The sequence below is a fragment of the Rhipicephalus sanguineus genome, chromosome 4 (genome assembly GCF_013339695.2).
Source record: "Rhipicephalus sanguineus isolate Rsan-2018 chromosome 4, BIME_Rsan_1.4, whole genome shotgun sequence".
In the NCBI taxonomy this organism is placed as follows: Eukaryota; Metazoa; Arthropoda; class Arachnida; order Ixodida; family Ixodidae; genus Rhipicephalus; species Rhipicephalus sanguineus.
Genome location: NC_051179.1, coordinates 176,813,118 through 176,834,383, shown reverse-complemented (window position 1 = coordinate 176,834,383; position 21,266 = coordinate 176,813,118).

Here is a 21,266-nt window from a genome sequence, read left to right as displayed (position 1 = left end):
AAGCGCGCTCGAGACACGGCATAGGACACCTTCCGGTCGTAGTCTTTCGCGGCCTCGAGCTCTTCGTCGTAAGCGTCATCGTCGGTGGCGTCGAGGATTTGCTTGTTGAGGTTGCCGAGCTCGACGTTCTTCTGAGTCAGGTATGTAACGTGCGAATCAACTTGAGCGGCATCGGGAGCCGTGGCCTGAAGTTCGTCGGTCAGGAGCGTAATTGTTCGTGTGACGCTGGCCCTGACGACGCCACGGTTCTTGCGGAGCCGTTCCAACGATGCCATGGAAGCTGGAAGTCTTGGAAGGGCGATGACCAGGGGGTTTTCGGCACCAGAAAGAATGTCGCGTAATTAATACCCGAGCCCTAGACCAAGCATTCTATCTCTTTATTCCACTGCTCGTGTCTACGTCTTTTTTCTTCTCTTTGTCCTCCTGCTTGTTGCCGCGCGGCCGCAATCGTCCGCAACAGGTCTACCACATGTAGCGGTCTATTTTGACGACATTCTCATAACTGGTGCAAATGATGCTGAGCACTGTCGCAACCTCCATGAGGTACGAGGCAAACTTCAAGAATCTGGCCTCAAGTTGAAACTCGAGAAGTGCCACTTCTTCATACCCCAAGTTGAGTATCTCGGGCACATTATCAGTAAGGAAGGCCTCTCTCCGAACATGGACAAGGTGTCTACCATTCTGCACGCTCCTGTGCCACAAGATGTCGAGGAACTTCAAAGCTTCTTGGGACTCGTCAACTTCTATCGGCGTTTCTTGCCCAACCATTCTGCACTTCTCCGTCCGTTGCACTTGCTTCTTGGTGATGGAAAGAAGTGGCAGTGGGGAAAGGACCAGCAAGATGCTTTCACTGCCTACAAGCGTCTGGTGACTTCAGCTCCAGTTCTTGTACATTTCCGCCCAGACAGGCCTGTATGTCTCAGCTGTGATGCATCACCTTACGGTATAGGCGCAGTTTTGACGCACAAAGACGCCGATGGCCGAGAACGTCCAATTGCTTTTGCTTCTAGAAGTTTATCAAAAGCAGAGCAAGACTATAGTCAACTTGACAAGGAAGCACTGGCCTTTGTGTTTGGCGTGGATCGGTTCCACCAGTACCTGTGGGACATACCGTTTGAAGCACACACTGACCACAAGCTACTTCTTGGACTTCTGGGTACCAACAAGCCTGTTCCTGTGCAAGCTTCGCAAAGAGTAGTCACATGGGCTCTGAAGCTGTCCGCGTACAATCACAAACTTGTCTACAAACCTGGCAAAGAGCTCGGGCATGCCGATGCGCTTAGTAGACTGCCGCTGCCTAACGACTGCACTGCATTTCCTCGCCCTGCTGAGATCTTCATGCTGGAGGAGGCATATCCACAACTCCTCTCATCAACTGTTGTAGCACGAGCCACAGGGGACGATCCAGTATTGAGCCATGTTGTCCTATCTGTGTTGAAAGGAGAAAGCCTCCCAGCGAGACCAGAGTGGAACCTCTTCAATGCCAGAAGTGCGGAATTCAGTCTCCGTAAAGGCTGTCTACTATGGGGATCAAGAGTCGTGATTCTGAAAAAATTCCTGGCCCAGGTACTTGGTGTGCTCCATGCCAGCTACCCGGGTATTGAGAAGAGCAAGATGATCGCCAGGAGCCATGTCTGGTGGCCAGGCATTGACAATGACATTGCAAACAGTGTGAAGAGCTGCGCTACGTGCGAGGCTCAACATCGACCTGCCCAACCAGTGCAGCAGACACCCTGGCCTTTTCCACAGCGACCCTGGTCTAGGCTTCACATTGATTTCGGGGGACCATTTCTAGGCCATACATCCATGGTTATAGTGGACGCCTTCTCGAAATGGATAGAAGTCTTCCCTGTGTCTTCCACATCAGCAAAAGCTACCATTTCCGCCTTGAGAATGGCATTCGCCCAGCACGGCCTCCCCGACATCATAGTTTCGGACAATGGTCCTGCGTTTACCAGTGCACAGTACCTGGACTTCTTGACTCGGAATGGAATACGCCGCATGCTGGTACCGCCGTAACACCCTTGCGTCCAACGGTGCCGCAGAGCGAGCAGTACAGACTGTCAAAAAGAAACTCAAGAAATCTGGGTCGGGCAACTTCCAAACACAACTGTCCCAGTTCTTACAGGACTACACCTAACGAAGTAACGGGTCGGCCACCATACGAACTCCTGACAGGCAGAGCCTTCAAGACACCGTTGGATGTCTTGCGGCCAAGCCTGCAGACGTCGGTACTTCTAAGGCGACTTAAGCAGAAGTATGCCGACAGAGGATCCCGGCAGGCTCCATCATTGCAAACAGGAGACAGCGTGTATGCGCGAAACTTTCGACAGGGAGCACCATGGGTGCGGGCCAGTGTTGTCGACGTCACTCCGCCGTCGGCCCGTGTCATTCTCGACGATAGGTCTATATGGCACCGACACGGTGACCACTTGCGTCTTGCCCAGACAGGGCCACCGGCTACGTCTGAAACGGATGCGCTTCACCATGCAAGTGCTACAGCCATACAACAACGGGAACAGCCTCCTGTCCTTGAATCAGCTGTTCCGGACATGCCGGAGCAAGAGGCTGTCGAGCCGTCTACAAGTTCGCCTGAGAGGGGCTGTGCCATAAACACTCACATTACTGCAAGCAACAGCGGTGTTCATGTGGGGAGTGACTCTTCCGTGGCTGCGCCTTGCACACCAATGTTGCGACGCAGCAAAAGATCAAGGAAGCCAGTGCTTATCCCGTAGTGATTCTTCTTAAGAGGGGAGGAGTGTCACAATGTTAAATGCCAGAGCCGTCGATGGGGAGAGTCTGGCGAATGGGCGGGACAGTGACGTCGCGGCGCGGCGATGACGCTGTTCACGTCACCGCCACGTCTCCGCTCCGGCGGCGTCCGCCATATGTAGTCTTTCCGCGCGACGGGCGCACGGCTGAGGCTATGTACGCGCTGTTCATTCGTGAAATCTAGCGCTCCTAAACAAATTGCGAAAGCGAAATTTTGCAAGAACATTGTTATACAAATTTAATGAAGAATATGGAGTGAATCAGACGTGTCCAAATCATCGTGGTATTGAGTTGTGCACGCCGATTCGAGTCCACGACGTTCTACGATACGCGCTGTGCTTTTAGAGCGCAGCTCTTAGGCGTCTGTTCCTGCGTTGTTCGGCATCGCCGTTGGCGCCGTCGGCGTAACCGACAGAGCGAACGAGGACGAAAGACAGCGAACGTGGATTCTGTCGATATCACGAGCCACTGGCCTCTAACATCGCTTTCTTCCTCCGTCATGTGTGCTCGCCCTTCGGTCGGAGATCGTGCGCATGCAGGGCTGGTGGGTGCGCTGCTACTGTCTCGCTTGTCGTGACGGGGACGTCGATGACGCCTGCAATGCACAGAGTGGCGTGCGTAGCACTCGAGCACTGGCAGTTTCTGTGGCAATATGTAACGAATGTTCCAATGCGGATAGCCAGAAATTCACAGTTCGCGTTGCCTCAACACAAAGCTGCGCTCAGAATTCGCATGAGGGAGTATCGTGATCATCGGTGACTTTTCGAGTTATGAAGACCTGTGGGTTTGCGTCTATCTTGGTTTTTTAAATGCGAAGCATTTCTTAGCGAACTTCTGCGACTTTGACCGTATCTATCTATCTATCTATCTATCTATCTATCTATCTATCTATCTATCTATCTATCTATCTATCTATCTATCTATCTATCTATCTAGCCGCCTACGACTTGTGCTCTCCTGGTCGCTTGGTTAATCGAATGTGCACCAAAATTGGTATGGCGTAACATGATTGTATGACGAATATAAATGACAAGTCATAACATGAAAATCATGACATGAATGTCATGTACAGCATGATTTACATGCTACGCTCATGGTGCGCTGGTGGCCGTTTCGCTAGCTTGATATACACCAAAATTGGTATCTTGTGACGTGACTGTGTGACGAACATAAATAACACGAGTTAACATGAAAATCATGACACGCATGTCATGTACAGCATGACTTACGTGCCACGCTCATGGTGCGCTGGCGGCCGTTTCGCTAGCTTATATACACCAAAATTGGTATCTTGCGACGTGACCGTGTGACGAACATAAATAACACGAGTTATCATGAAAATCATGACACGCATGTCAGGTACAGCATGACTTACGTGCCACGCTCATGGGGCGCTGGCGGCCGTTTCGCTAGATTGATATGCACCGAAATTGGTATCTTGCGACGTGACCGTGTGAAGAACATAAATAACACGAGTTATCATGAAAATCATGACACGCATGTCATGCACAGCATGACCTACGTGCCACGCTCATGGGGCGCTGGCGGCCGTTTCGCTAGATTGATACACACCAAAATCGGTATCTTGCGACGTGACCGTGTGACGAACATAAATAACACGCGTTATCATGAAAATCATGACACGCATGTCATGTACAGCATGACTTACGTGCCACGCTCACGGGGCGCTGGCGGCCGTTTCGCTAGATTGATATACACCAAAATTGGTATCTTGCGACGTGACCGTGTGACGAACATAAATAACACGAGTTATCATGAAAATCATGACACGCATGTCATGTACAGCATGATCTACGTGCCACGCTCATGGCGCGCTGGTGGCCGTTTCGCTAGCTTGATCTACCCCGGAATTGGTCTTGCGCGACGTCACTGTGTGACGAACATAAATCATAGGAGTTAACATGAAAACCATGACACGCATTTTCCTCAATGACATACAAGACGATGTATGCAGCTCTTTGCTGGCTGCTTCGCATTACATCGATTCCCACAATGCGTGGGATCTGCCGGCTTTTTTTAAATGCGAAGCATTTCTTAGCGAACTTCTGCGACTTTGAGCGTATCTATCTGTCTATCTATCTATCTATCCGCCAACGAATTTGTGCTCTCCTGGCCGTTTCGTTCTTGGGGTGAATACCAAAATTGGTACGGCAGAGCGTGACTGTATGACAAACACAAACGACTGGTCACAACATCAAAATCATGACATGCATGTCATGTACAGCATGATTTGCATGCCACAGCCTTGGTGATCTTCCGGCAGTTTCGTTAATTTGATATATACCAAAATTGGTGTGGCTTGACAAGAGTGTATGGCGATATAACAGTAGGTGTAATGAAAATCATGACATGCATGTCATGTGCAGCACGACTTACGTGCCACGCTCATGGTGCGCTGGCGGACGTTTCGCTAGCTTGATATACACCAAAAACTGGTATTGCGCGACATGACTGTGTGACGAACATAAATAACGGGAGTTAATATGAAAATCATGACACACGTGTCTGGTATAACATGACTGTGTGACGAACATAAATAACGGGAGTTAATATGAAAATCATGACACGCGTGTCATGTATCACATGACTTACGTGTCACGCTCATGGAGCGCTGGCGGCCGCTGCGCTAGCTTGATATACACCAAAATTGGTAGTGCATAACATGACTGTGTGACGAACATAAATAACGGGAGTTAATATGAAAATCATGACACACATGTCATGTATAACATGACTTACGTGCCACGCTCATGGAGCGCTGGCGGACGTTTCGCTAGCTTGATATACACCAAAAACTGGTATTGCGCGACATGACTGTGTGACGAACATAAATAACGGGAGTTAATATGAAAATCATGACACACATGTCATGTATAACATGACTTACGTGCCACGCTCATGGTGCGCTGGCGGACGTTTCGCTAGTTTGATATACACCAAAAACTGGTATTGCGCGACATGACTGTGTGACGAACATAAATAACGGGAGTTAATATGAAAATCATGACACACGTGTCTGGTATAACATGACTGTCTGACAAACATAAATAACGGGAGTTAATATGAAAATCATGACACGCGTGTCATGTATCACATGACTTACGTGCCACGCTCATGGAGCGCTGGCGGCCGCTGCGCTAGCTTGATATACACCAAAATTGGTAGTGCGCGACATGACTGCATGACGAACATAAATAACGGGAGTTAATATGAAAATCATGACACACATGTCATGTATAACATGACTTACGTGCCACGCTCATGGTGCGCTGGCGGCCGTTTCGCTAGCTTGATATACACCAAAATTGGTAGTGCATGACATGACTGTGTGGCGAACATAAATAACGGGAGTTAATATGAAAATCATGACACACATGTCATGTATAACATGACTTACGTGCCACGCTCATGGTGCGCTGGCGGCCGTTTCGCTAGCTTGATATACACCAAAATTGGTAGTGCATGACATGACTGTGTGACGAACATAAATAACGGGAGTTAATATGAAAATCATGACACACATGTCATGTATAACATGACTTACGTGCCACGCTCATGGTGCGCTGGCGGCCGTTTCGCTGGCTTGATATACACCAAAATTGGTAGTGCGCTACATGACTGTGTGACGAACATAAATAACGGGAGTTAATATGAAAATCATGACACACGTGTCTGGTATAACATGACTTACGTGCCACGCTCATGGTGCGCTGGCGGCCGTTTCGCTCGCGGCCGTTTCGATAGTATGCCGCAAGAATTTTTCAAATCGGTTCATTACGAGCCGAGAAAAACAATAATTTGTAGCGGCGCGAAACCATGATGCGAGGAGGCGAGTCTCAAACCCTTGCCACTCGCCCCGTGTAGCCTTCGCAAGCCAAATCCCTTCCCTGCCCTCTTCACTTGACACATACGCAAGAACACGTCATGCGCATGCATGGTCACGTGCGCATGACGTGCCCGAGCCAGCCCTAACACGCGAGCGGCGTTGCACGGCCACTACCTTTTTTTTATGTAGCGGCCATGGGCGTTTTGTCGGCGTTCTCTGTGGTGTACTGCCTGTTTCTGCGGGACGGGCATGAAGGTTGAGACATTTGTACTGGCACGAGAGTGGCAGTATCATGAGCTAGTGTGGCATTAACGTTTACTTGGACGCGGTAAAATAAACGAGCATAATGAGCGCTCGAACGCGCCAGATCATTACTTTCGTTTCCAGGGCTGGCGTCTGCTCGATGCGCTAACTGCGGGGACACGAACGCATGGGAAAGGGAGGCACATTAGCCCCGCATCTCGCTGCAATTCAAGAAAAAAAAAAGAGAAGAAGACGCACACATTCCCTTTGTGTGTCTCATTATTTCTCTCAAGTTTTATTAATCTATTCAAGCAACAAATTACACAAACTACACATGTCGTGTCAAATAATTATCCCAGCGTCACCTGCTACTGTTGGCGACGTCAGAGCACAGTCGTCTACGTAGAGGAGCGACGTCACAGCACTACCGTCTACGTAGGGCCATTTTCTCACGTACGTCATCCCCTCATTCTCTAAAGCGCGCGCCCGCGAGAGGAAGGGCAAGCAGCGTTCACCTTGAAATTTGACCCATTTCCGCGGCGCGTAGCGTTGCAAAGTTTGGCAGACGTGATCGTGAACGCCCAGTGTATGCATTGCGCTCGTTAGCTCAAAATTGTCAAACCTGGTGAGGGGCCCTTTAAGGGGGTTTAAGCACACACAACACTTTTTTTGCTGTACAATTTTGAAATATTAGGGTCTAATGTGCTTTTCCTTCCCCGAATAGCCTTCTGGTTTGCGTAAGCATTAAGGTTTTACTTAAAGCACCCTTAAGGAGCAAGAGGTGTTACGAGTTGCAAAAACACCTGTGGCCTTAATAGGATGATTAGGCAAGTTTATACTAACATGTCTGTCCGTTTTAAAGCTGCCTGAAAGCGCACCACGAATTTCCACGTTTTCTGTGAATGTTTATTGTCTACTTAAGCATAACAGTGCATGATATCCTCACCGGTACTGAACGCCAGTTTAAAATATCAGGGTTATATATACTAGATTATTTACTTACGAAAGCAACCACGGCGCATTCATTGGTGGTACAGTGGGGAGGAATTACATAAAGAAAAAAAATATACAGGTTATACAGAATGAAATAGCACAATATGTTCATGCCTATACTAGTACATCATGGACCGACTGACAAACAAATCCTTTGAAGTTATATTCACGATATCACTTGGTAACCAATTCCTAACTGTAATTGTATTGGGGAAAAATGACTTCCTAAACGTGTTAGTTTTACAAAAGGTTTTCCTCACTTTTAGTTTGTGATACTCTCTCGTAGACACATAGTCAGCCTCATGCAAATACTCTGTGCAATCAAAGCCTCTTCTTGAAAGGTAGATATCATGGAAATAATTTAATTCATGAAATAAACATTTTTGCAGCGTGTCACACCTATATTTTTTTGCCACAGTTACACTGAACTTTCTTGAAATATTTCCAAATACAAACTCCCACAGCATTACTCAGCATTCTTTCCAGCTCGCCTAAGTTTATTTGGGTCCAGGGATCCCAATCCGCGCTAGTGTATTCAAGTTGTATTGTGCACTGAAAAGATAGTTTAGAGCCATTGCCTTGTTTGGAAATTGTTTTTCGAATAGGCAGCGCACAAAACGGCAACGAACACGTACAAAAAAAGACGCAAACACAAGCGCTGTACTGCAAATTGCTTAGCGTTCCTTTTCATATAACCTAGGACGCGGGATACTTTGGCAGAAACGTGACCAACGTGTCCTGTCGATGATAAATCAGTGCTGAAATGCACCTCCGAATAAACTCGGACAGAGTCACTAGTTTCATTCAATTAATGCAATAATTAGACTGAAACTGTGTCATCTTTTTTCTCGAAAAACACATGTACTGTTTCATTTACATTAACCACTGTGTAAACCAGTATATGTCGCACTGCAAAGTTGTACAATCATTTGGGTCATTAAAAACTATATACTGTACTATGAAGGAAAGAAGTGTTAATTTCAAGGGCTCGTTTTTCTTTGTTATACACAATATTAATGAGAACTAACAGACAATAATGCCAAGGAAAGTATAGGGGATGTTTTTAGCAGGTTCGGTCCCTGCCCGCGGCAAGCTATCTTTTCGTCCACTTTTCTTTCTTCACAATTACCTTACATTTATTACTAAAAACATCCCCTATACTTTCCTTGGCATTATTGTCTGTTAGTTCTCATTAATATTGTGTATAATAAAGAAAAACGAGCCCTTGAAATTAACACTTCTTTCCTTCATTCATAGCGAGGGTCTCGTTCTGGCAGACTTAGTGCCTTCAGGTAGCATGCGAGGGATTATTGGTCAGCTGTCAGCTCGTAATAAGTTCACGTGCTACGTGACGCCGCCAGGCAGAAAAAGAGTGTTCCACACTCGCCATCATGGCTACTGGCGGCGCTGACTGACGCTCCCACGTTTAAATGCACACATATACCCTATAAAGTGGACGGGGGGATGGCCGCCGCGGTAGCTCAGTTGGTAGAGCATCGGACGCGTTATTCGAAGGTCGCAGGTTCGGTCCCTGCCCGCGGCAAGCTATCTTTTCGTCCACTTTTCTTTCTTCACAATTACCTTACATTTATTACTAAAAACATCCCCTATACTTTCCTTGGCATTATTGTCTGTTAGTTCTCATTAATATACTGTACTATGCACAATTATCTGTGAACATGTGCAAAAAAATAAGTCACAAAGAGGAATAGGCCAAGTATTGACCCTTGCGGTACTCCTGACGTTACGTCAGCTTCACCCGCTTTATCTCCATTAATGACAATCCCCAGGCGCCTAAACTGAAGATTATTCTGTATTCAATAATTTACAGTACTGTCAATACCATACCATGAAAAGTTTTCAATTAATAAATTAATGTGCACCACATCAAGGGCTTTCTTGAAATTATGAAATACATATTGTACTGTCTTTGTCCAATGCACTTCCCAGGTAACGAGATAATTCTGTAAGTTGCATGACACAGGAAGATTGGAAGCGGAAGCCATGCTGGCAGCTGTTTAGCAGATAGTTCTCATTAATTTTTTTAAATATGCTAGCAAAAAAAAATCATGTTCTAGCACTCTGCGTTTCGTACTACTTAATGACACAGGACGGTAGTTTAAAACCAAGCTTTGCGGCCCAGATGTGTGAATTGGTACAATATTTGCATTTTTCCAATCAAGATGTAGACGACCCTTCTCTAATGATTTAGCAAAAAAGATAAAAATATTTTAGAACTGAGTGCGCACATGATGACAAGAAAGCATGCGGTATTTCATTTGGGCCACTAGCTTTTGTAGAGTAACCTTTAAAAAAAAGGCTTTCCTTCAATGCAGACTAAACACAACCTTTTCCTTAGTAACAAAGTTTTTTACGAATATTCGCTAGCGTTTGTGCATGAGTATAAAATACTCATGTAAAAAAATTCACCGACGATTACGACACTGCCTAATGCGAATTCTGACTGCAGCTTCGTGTTCGGGCAAGGCCAACTGTGTTTGGAGTTTTGGCTTTCCGCAAGCTATCGACTACGCCATAAATAATAATTTTTGTGAAGTAAGACAGCATCCACTACGCCATTATTATTCTTTCTGCGGATCAGCGAGGTACCCGCTACACATGTGTGAGGTGTTACGTGCACTTTGTTGATGTGGCATGTGGCTGAAGACAATGAAGAATTATGGCTGAGCACTTTGCAGTGGATGGTAAGCATTAAACCACACACTTGTTGCGCAGTTAGCATTGTGCGATTACTGGTTGTTAACTTTTCTGCCACACTATATTACGTAGTTTAATGAGATTCCTTGCCCGACATTACGCCTATATAGGGTCTTTTAAATGCGAAGCATTTCTTAGCGAACCTCTATCTATCTATCTATCTATCTATCTATCTATCTATCTATCTATCTATCTATCTATCTATCTATCTATCTATCTATCTATCTATCTATCTATCTATCTATCTATCTATCTATCTATCTATCTATCTGTCTGTCTGTCTGTCTATCTATCTATCTATCTATCTATCTATCTATCTATCTATCTATCTATCTAGCCGCCTACGTCTGGGTGCTCTCATGATGGCCTCCTTAACTTGGTGTAGACCAAGATTTTTATGGCAGGGTAAGAGGATTTGACGGATATGATTGCCGGGTCATGACATGAATAACATTAAAATCTTGTCGCGTACGTCGTCAAAACCTTTCCACTAGACACGTGTGGCACATACCCGTTTACCACGGGCCGCGGTGTACGGGTATGCGCCACAGGTGATTGACAGCATTCTGCGTGGCAATCAGGTATTCTACCACTGAGCCACGCCAGGTCTATAAACTGGTTTGGAAAAACAGCCTACGCAGGCGTTATAACGGTGCAACGTCAATCGTGGTTGTGGTGCTGGCTATCTAATTTTACAAGAAAGCAATAAGCACTACATGATACTCCTACGATGTGTACTTCTACGGCACAGGCGTCATATGAGATTAACGTCTGTAGTTCCAGTGTTGGCTCCGCTTTTATAGCAGTCTAATAAACATTACGTTTGTATTCCTATGATTCAGCAAGCTATATTGAAGCATTGCTCGACCCCGGAGGAATACATTAACGAAAGGTACATATGATATCCACATCACTGCACCGCAAAGTGCACATCGTCCACCAGAACGACGCAGTGTCCTCTTCATTTCTTACGAGGCTGGGCGATGGCCTCATGCTGACCGAGGATGATGCCAGATTGATTGACATCCGCTTTGTAGACTAGGCTACGTAGGCCACATACGCCTAGGTAGTCTACGAATACGACAAACACCATCCACTGATGTTGGTCCATGTAGCACCATCCAGGCCTACCAGCCTCGAAGGCCTGTCGATTGACAATTTGTCGACGAAACGACCGAGGCATCCACGAATTCCAACAGTTCTACTATACGGCATACTTCACTACACATGGACCCCTCGTCACCACGATCACGACCGGATCCTATAACAAGTCATGACCAGCTGCTGGTGCTCACTGATCACGGTGATGATGCCCTTGTTCAAGAACTGTCAAGAACTTCTTGCACACATGCACACGGGTTCGTGAAACGTGTGTGCGTTCTCGGGACACGTATAAGCACTACATTGACGTTGGATCTACCAGCTCTATTTCTCGTGACCTTAATGCTGTCATTACGTCTAATGGCTTCATGAACACAATTACAGTACCCACCAGAGTGACCCTTGAATGCGAGTCAGTTCTTGATCTTTTTATCACAAATTTGCTCGAGATAAATATTAGGTCGGGTGTTCTGTCGTGTTGTATCAGTGACCATCTTCCGATATTTTTATGTGCAGCGCTAATGACACAATATACAACAAAGCCCCGGACAATCATGTTTCAATCAATTACGGAAGAGGCGCTAGGTGCATTTCGTGAAAGTCTATTGCAGATAGACTGGACCGATATAACAAAAATTTTAGATGCAGATGACGCTTACGATAAATTTCTCGCAATTTTCAAACGAACATATCATGTGCATTTTCCGCTAAAGAACGCAGATTAAACCGTAAAATACGAAAACCTTGGATAACGCCTGAGTTGCGTGATCAAATGAAAAAAAGAGATAAACTTTACCAAACCTTTCTGCGAACACGTTTACCAGAGGACCTAGCGGCCTTCAAGAGCTATCGCAACAAACTTACAAAATGTTTACGGTCCGCGAGAACACACTATCAATCTACGTATCTTGACGTTCCTGGGAATCGTTCCGACGTTTTATGGGCTAGATTAAACACCCTCCTACATCGTGGTCACACTACCGCCCCTGTTTCCGAGCTGAAAGTAAACGGCAAAGATGTAGATGGGTCAGAATTGGCTGACGCATTTAATAATTTTTCACTCATATGACTACAACCGGAAGTGCGGATGATGCTTGCGAGTACGTTAAAAATCGAAACATTCAGTCACTGTACTTGTCTCCTATCACCGCCCACGAAGTCTCGTCAACAATAAAAGGCATAAAAAATAGTACCAGTAGTGATGTTGATGGAATTAAAATACGCCCTGTTAAGGAAGTTTCTGATATTATCGCTCCTATTTTAGCACACATTTTTAATGTCTGTTTAACGAAGTACGTTTTTCCTGTCAATATGCAAGTGGCAAAAGTGACTGTACTTTATAAAAAAGGCGATCGAAATGATTTAGGTAATTATAGACCGGTTTCGATTTTACCTGTGTTCTCAAAGGCCTTTGAAAAACTTCTACATACTCGAATTTCAAGTTTTATTGAAAAGCACAATTTACTTACGCCTGCTCAGTATGGATTTAGAAAAAATAAATCCGCTGAACTAGCGCTTCTGGAGCAAAAAGAGTACATACTTACAAAATTCGAAGAAAAGGCACTCGTTCTTGGCGTTTTTGTCGATTTTTCCAAGGCCTTTGATTTAGTAAATCATAAAATACTGCTAAATAAATTACATTGCTATGGTATTCGAGGCCAGGCCCTATCGCTTATGGACTCTTACCTATCAAGCAGACGACAAGTTGTATGCATAAACAACTCTTTCTCCAGTGTGCAACCTGTGCTATGTGGTGTGCCGCAAGGCAGTATATTGGGGCCACTATTATTTAACATATATCTTAACGATATCATAAATATTTCCAACGAGGCTAAATATATCATATATGCCGATGATACCAGTATATTCTTTTCAGGGCATGACATTAACGAGCTTATAAAAACTTGTAACAAAACAATGAAAACGCTAGAAAGATGGTCAGAAGCAAATGCTATGCGTATTAACGAAACAAAACAAAAGCTGTTATATTTCGAGCGAAGAACAAAATAATTCCATCTCACCAAGATATAATACTGAGTACTCGCAAAATTGAGATTGTTGACAATTTTAAATGTCTTGGCACAATTTTTTTTGAGAACATGACCTGGGATTATCATGTGGGATATGTCTTGCAAAAATTAGCTCAGGTAACAGGTGTAATAGGTCGAATTCGGTATTTGCTTCCAAAAAAAATTAAGCTTTTGCTATATCATTCACTTTTTAACTCTCGTTTAAACTATTGTCAATTGGTGTGGGGTACAACGACGGCTACTAATGTTGATAAAATATACATGCTTCAGAAAAAATGTATTAGGCATATATTCAATGCTCATTTTGTGGCATCCACTAGACCCTTATTTTGTAGCTCAGGAATAATTAAGGTGCACCAGCTATATAATTATGCATTAAGCCGAAAAATTCAGATCAGAAACTATTAGGCACACAAAAAATCTACGCAGTCTAGCCAACCTGCGTGCAAGGAATCTAAACTACCCCACCCGTCATGGAGAGAAGTGGGAGGTTGATAAAACACGGTTAAACTCCGGCAAACAGCGTTTATCTTACACTCTTCCAGCTCTTCTGAATTATTGTGACCTAAAAGGTTTTGACTTATTCAACTGCTCATACCACGACATCCATGAATTATTTGCAATATAATACTTGATCTTTAAATCAATAGTACATTCAGTTACATATTTTTTCTCTCAGTCCCAAATCAAAAGTCTTAGATATATATTTGCTTTTTTCACTTGCATGTAGATACTTCTAGGGTTGTAATCTATATAATGTATAATGTTGTAATCTATATAATGTCTTTTTATGCAGTGTATATGTCTTATATTTTTGTTTCTGGATGACAATCGCATTATCATGTTTATCTTTTCTACACAGTGTAATAATTTCGTTTTTCAATCTGTGGTTCGTATATGTATTAAAATCACAACTGCAATGTGTACGCCCTGTTGTGGGGCACTGCCCGTGAGGTGCCATATCGCCATGTTTACCACGGTGCTGCTACCGCTCCGACTTTTTACTTTATATTTATTTTCTGCTTTCTTTTTGTATGGGGCTGTGAACTAGTCAAGCTGTTTAACACAGCTTTTTTTTCACAGTCCTTTCTTTCTGTACGACAGAATGGAAAATAAACTTTGACTTTGACTTTGATATCAGCTTACCGCTTCTGGTGTTGTTAATACCCACGTTGCCATTGGCAGCGTTACCCAACCGTAAACAACTGGTTATATAATACATATGCGGCTCTTCATATATATGTGTGCGTATAAAATTTATACAAATCTTGTAGCGTCATTTTGTAACGTGTGCTCAGTACAAAAAAAGTTACGCCACAGTCACCTACCCGCCGCATGCTTCGCATAACATCGACTCCCACGGTATGTGGGATCTGCCGAATGTATAGGGTCTTTATGCAAACGAGTTTTAAGCACCAGCCTGGCTCTGCGGTAGAATACTCGACTGCCATGCATAGGGCCCGGCTCAAGGGCGTCCGCAGAACTTTTCGCAGGGGGGTGCATCCGTGCGGGGAGCATCCAGCACTGGCAGCCTTTCTTTCACTCCGTGACATGACTGGCAAGATTAGTCAATAGTGAAACATGCAAAGTTGACTGGCAAGGCGAAAGGTAATTTCACACGGATATGCGGGACCTGAGTGTGCTAATCAAGCTGTGTACCTTATTGCTACTGCATAGAAAAATATTATCCGGAATTCCAGGGGGGGGGGGAGGCAGTGCCCCCCTTGCACACCCCTCCGGACGCCTATGGCCCGGCTTCAAATCCCATTGCATCCCAAGTTTTTTTTTTTTATTTTATTTTTTCATGTCTATCGGTTACGCCACTTGACTGGCGAAGACAACGGCGACACCGCTCAACGCAGGAACGGGCGCATAAGAGCTGCGCTCTAAAAACAAGATAAACCGCTTGGCCTTCCGACAATGTTCAACATTGCTAGATCATCTTTTCTATTTTTTTTTGAAGGTTTGCCACAATTTTTCTGGCCGATCTTTTATTCTAAATTTGGGGTTTCAATGTAAACACTTTTAGCCTTTCGTGTGGCATTACTGATTTTAGCCCCAAGTACTTGCAATTTTGCTTTTGCCTCTACCACACATCTTTTTTTTTTTTACTTCATTGTATGCATTCCGTTTCCCACGAATTAATCTCTGCACGTCTTTTGTAAACCAGGGCTTACATCTGCTGCGTCAGGCTACCCGCCGTGGTGGTCTAATGAATATGGTGCTCGACTGCCGACCCGAAGGTCGAGGGATAGAATCCCGGCCTCGGCGGCCGCCTTTCGGTGGGAGGTGTAATGGTAGAGGCCCGTGAACTAAGATTTAGGTGCATGTTAAAGAACACCAGCTGGTTGAACTGTCCACAGCCCGCCGCTTCAGTGTCCCTCGTAATCATATCGTGGTTTTGAGACCTAAATATTATTATGCTCCATCGGACTGTCATCAGCCGTGAAAGCACATGTTGCTTCCGTAATTTGAACAGTTTAGTTTTAAACCTCACCCTCATATCTTCTACATCAAACGTATGTGACAGTGCCTCAAAAATGTCATAATAACGGCCAAGTGCTTCTGTTATTGTAAAACAATATTTGCGTGGTTACAACTATGTACTTACCTTGCTCTGCTATCTGTAACATGATCCAAGTTGAGCTCGCAAAGCACAGTGCTATGATCACGTGTGCTGGTCCTCAAGAGGCAATGAGAATCAGCACACGCATAAATCAAGCACATTATTCCCTCTTGTAGGTTGCACAACAAGTTGATGAGCGAGAAACAGCTACACATCTTGAGCAATTCCTTCCGCGAACCACTATTAATGAGAGAATTAGTATGTTCTTGAGCCCAATGGATTTCAGACTTCAGGCAGGTTAAAATCACCTCCAAGTATTACGTGATCATCATTTACTGCCTCAATTTCTTCATTCAAGTTGTTCATTACTCTAACTTCGCTACCTGGTGGCCTATAAAAAGAAAAAAAAAATAACGCAGTCTTTCCATTTTGGAAACACAACTTGAACGAGACTGACTTGTTTCCGTGTGAATTTGTAACATTTTAGCATAAATTTCTCTTTCACTAATGTGAAGGCACCTGCGCTGTGCCTATCCTGATCTCTCCGATAAGCCGTACAATTTAAGGGACAGATTTCGCTGCCACTATTTTTGCTGTTCAACCACGACTCGGGTTCAAGTGCAACAGAAGGAATAGTCATGTTAATAAGGTGAGCAAGGTCGTCAACCTTATTTGTAATGCTTCTGCAATTCCCAAGCAGCACTTTTATTGTGGTACAGCTGCTTCACTGTCAGCCTGATTGTATAACTGAACCTGATGCCTCAACATAAATTAACTTTTTGCTGTTAAAGAACAATGAATCATAACGTAGGCTTCCTTTATCGCTCTCTTTATGGCTGATCGGTACATGGCTGTGTAGCACAATCTCTCTATGTTGCTCTTTACCTTGCTATGTTGGTGTGTATGTCCGCATGCGTCTGTGCAATTTTATATCCTACGTTGCCTGTGTAAGAGAATGTTCTCAAAGTGGTAGCCTTGAATTATTCTTTTGCTTTGCAGTGATAAGGATGTTTAGACAATTGCAAATTGATATTGGTGTTTCGATTCGTGAAAGCGCCTTTATTCTAGAGTGTAGAGTGTAAGGGCGTTAGTGATAGACGCGATAAAACATCCTTAAAGGGGAACTCCGGTGCATTTTCGACCACATTGAGATAATGCCGTTTTCAAATAGTATTAACAGTCCTGTAACAGCAAGGGTGGTTCATTTCGCTGAGAGACTAGTCAGTAATTTTAAAAAAGCAATAAACGATGAGTCGAAACCGAAACGGAGCTGAGCTGCTCCGTGCTGGGTATGCGATGACCACGAAATACGCTACACGCCGCCACGGCTGGCCAGGCTGTAAACATAGCCACGGCCGGTCTGGAGGCGCGCGCTCGCTAGGGAGCGAGCCAGCGAGCGCGCGCCTCCAGACCGGCCGTGATATGGCACACGCGCTTCTTCTATCACGCGAAACGCAAGCTGGCGATGTTATCTGACGCGGAATCAAGCTGTGCCAGCCCGTCTCAACTTACCAGTGACGACGCCCGGAAGCATCGCCTTTTGATTTCTACCCGCCGGCGCGTGAAGTAGCTCACATGCCCCGCATCGATCTCCTCGTTGCTCAATATTGTGCGTGCTTACTGCAAGACCCGATGTCAATGACGACTAAGACGCTATGCAGCTAACAAAGCCGAACTTTGCTCGTGTCGTCGCCACCTCGTAGAAAGCACGCGCTGCGACCGTCTGCTGGACGATACGGGGTCGGAAAAGAGTGGGCACGTTAATTACGTCACATACACAGGGTGACCCGCGTTAACAGGCGTGATTCCGGAATTGGCTACCAATTTTAAAATTCGTTTTCTAAAAAAAATCACAGCATATCCACGGAGTGAATGATGATGAGTGGGCGAAGCTGCGGAGGTTCATCGGTAAACCGTGAATCTTCCGTGAATTCTGCCCAGTACATCATCACCGACGTGAGATCGGGCGCGTTTATACTAAAGGTTCGATGAGTTATGACGACTTGCAGCGCACTTTAATTTTACATGTACGCTGTGAATTTTCATTGTTTAGAAAACCATTGCTTAGAAAACATCTGGCGTCTTTCGTTAAGCAACTGGCGTCTTTTCGTTTTGCTTTAGAAACATCTGGCGTTCTTTCGTTTTGCTTTTACAAAACATCTGGCGTCTTTTGTTGGTTTATTTCATCAATCAACGGCGTTTTGAACAAAATTTTTATTGTTTAATCACGCACAGGAGAAATCTCACCAGGCACTACCTTGGAGGTAAAGAATGGCTGCTAATGGGAATGAGAGACAGAAGAAGTCGGCTTTTAGCTAACGCTGCGAATTTTTTATTGTTCAACAACGCACAGGAAAAATCTCCCACCGGCACCACCTTGCAGGTCAAAGCGTAAGACTGGTTACATACTACGCTACGAGGGACGAACGGGTGCCGCTATAAGGAGCTTCGCCCCTAAAACCAAATGACTTACGGTTGTATAATTTGGCACATATCAGGATACTGAAGAGAACAAATTGTCACGGTGCGTCATGGACATGAGCTAGCGCGGTGCTCTCCGAAGATGAAGACGACGAGTGAGCGAGAAGCGCTTGCGCGTGGGTTTTCTCAGCCATCTTGTTTGGCTGCCACTTCACTGTTGTAAATATCCATTAAACCGTCGTTTGAAGGGTCTCTCGCCAACAATGGCGGAAGATACGGCGTCTACATCTGCGCCCGGTCTCTGCGGATGAAGAATATGCGGCGACTGCGGCTGCACCTGCGACAACAGCGGTCGTGCTCGAACACCCACCGGATCCTGGCACGTTTATTGGTTCCGGTGATCCCATTGAAGTGGACGTTGAGGATTGGCTGGCACAGTACGAACGCGTGAGTGCTCGCAATCGCTGGGGCCCGCCTCTTATGTTGGCCTATCTGATATTTTACCTCAAGGGAACTGCCAAAGTGTGGTATGAGAACCACGAAACTGAACTCGAGAGTTGGGCGACGTGCAAAGAGAAAATGTTGGACTTCGGACGAAAGATGGCCGCGACTAAAATGCTCGCGTCTTGGGCGCAGACTTCCACGGAATTGTACGTCTCGTACATTGAGGTGCTAGCACTGTTTCGCAAAGCCAGTGCCGAGATGCCGGAGGCCGACAAGGTTGGACATATTCTTAAGGGGATCGCGGATGACGCCTTCAACCTCCTATTATGCAAAAATTATTCAGCGCTTTGAGCAAGCTAAGAGCCGGCGCATAGACAGCGTGTTTGCCCGGCTTCCGAATACGGCTGCAACGTCGTCTTGCGAAGACCGTACAAGAACACAACCACCAGCTCCAGTTTCATCAGACCAGGTGACTCGGATTGTCCGCCGCGAACTTGAAGCCATGGCCCCTGCTCCAGCTCACACTTGCAAGTGACACGACCCCAGTCACTGCTCCCATGGTTCAAGCCATCGTGCGTCAGGAACTCGCCAGCATAGGCATTCACTCTGTGTGCACTGTGACCAGCAGCAAACAGCCATCTCACACGTCTGTCGGCTGATGTCTTTCGAAAAGCCGCTCTTCAGCTGAATTCTGCAAAATGCCGCCTTGTGAGTGCTGCCGGTGTTCAACCGGATCGAGACAAGGTACGAGCAGTACAAGAATTTCCTGTCCCGTGCTCAACCAAGGACGTCCGAAGTTCTGTAGGATTAGACACTTTTAGTTGGGCGTACGTAACGAGCCTACGTACGCAGCACGGCCACGGGAGAGAAGTGCGCATGCGCAGTACGTAACGTATCTATTCCAGGGATGCGCGCGTACGCCCGTAGCAAGACGCTGCGTACGTAACGCAACGCTTACTACGTTGCGTTCTCGCGAGATCTCGAACAAACCAGAAACGAGAGCCCATGGCGGCTGCAGTGGCGTTCGACGCAGACAGCAATAGTGAACCCGATGCAAGTCGTGTGTACTCCACATTGAAAGGCCATGTTTCCATGCCAGACAAGGTACAATCAAGCGGCACGTTCCGGCGTCCTGACCAGTGGGAAGACATAGCCTGGCGTCTCCCAGAAATCCTCAAGCAACCGTCTTCGACAGGTTGTGTGCGCGAACGCGCTATCTATTTCTATCAGGCATCTAGGCGAATGACGCCGTAAAAAAAAAGAACGTGAGCTTGGCTCTTACTTTTATTCATGCCGCAACATAACGCACATTGAGCGTTGTGCGAGCTTTGATTCCTTGAAAGTACTGCTAGTAGATCGGAAAGTCAAGAATGCCTGCAATACGACCAGTTGCTGTAAGGTATACGCTAAGCCTCATACACAGCCGCGCTAGATAGAACGCTGTGTTCGATCCAGTGCGGCCGTAGTCCATCAAACGCCATTCTTCCATAGTGTACCCAGCTTCAAAGCTGTGTGCACATAGTAATGTTCAACGTTTACGGCAAAGGTCAACGCGCGCAACCAATGCAGCCAGGGACGACGCCAAAAATGCACACAGCGAACGCCGCCGCCTCACATGTATGCCAGTGGCCATTACCCAGGCCATCGGGAGGTCCTGCGTGCAGATCACAGAGGCCACGTTACTCCTGGGACCTAGCATTCTTCTGACGTCGGTGGCGCTGATAAGCATGCGAAAACACTCACATCTCGCGTACGACTAATCTATATGAGTGAAACGCATCAGGGTACGTTAAACTAAAACTGTTGTAGCACGCTTCGCTTGCAGCGTACGCAACGTATTGTGCGCAGCGTACGCAACTTCTGCGTACGCCCAACTAAAAGTGTCTATTATGTTCCTATTTTCGTCGATTCGTCCGCAACTTCGCCGACATCGCCCGACCGCTTACTGACCTCTTAAAAAAAAAAAAGGACGTTCCCTTCACGTAGGGCGTCGAGCAAGCATACTCCTTTTATGCCCTTATCCATCTGCTAACTACGCCACCAATACTGGCCCATTTCGACCCAGCATCGCATACAGAGCTCCGGACCGATGCCAGTGGCCATGGAATTGGGGCGGTCCTCGACCAACGAC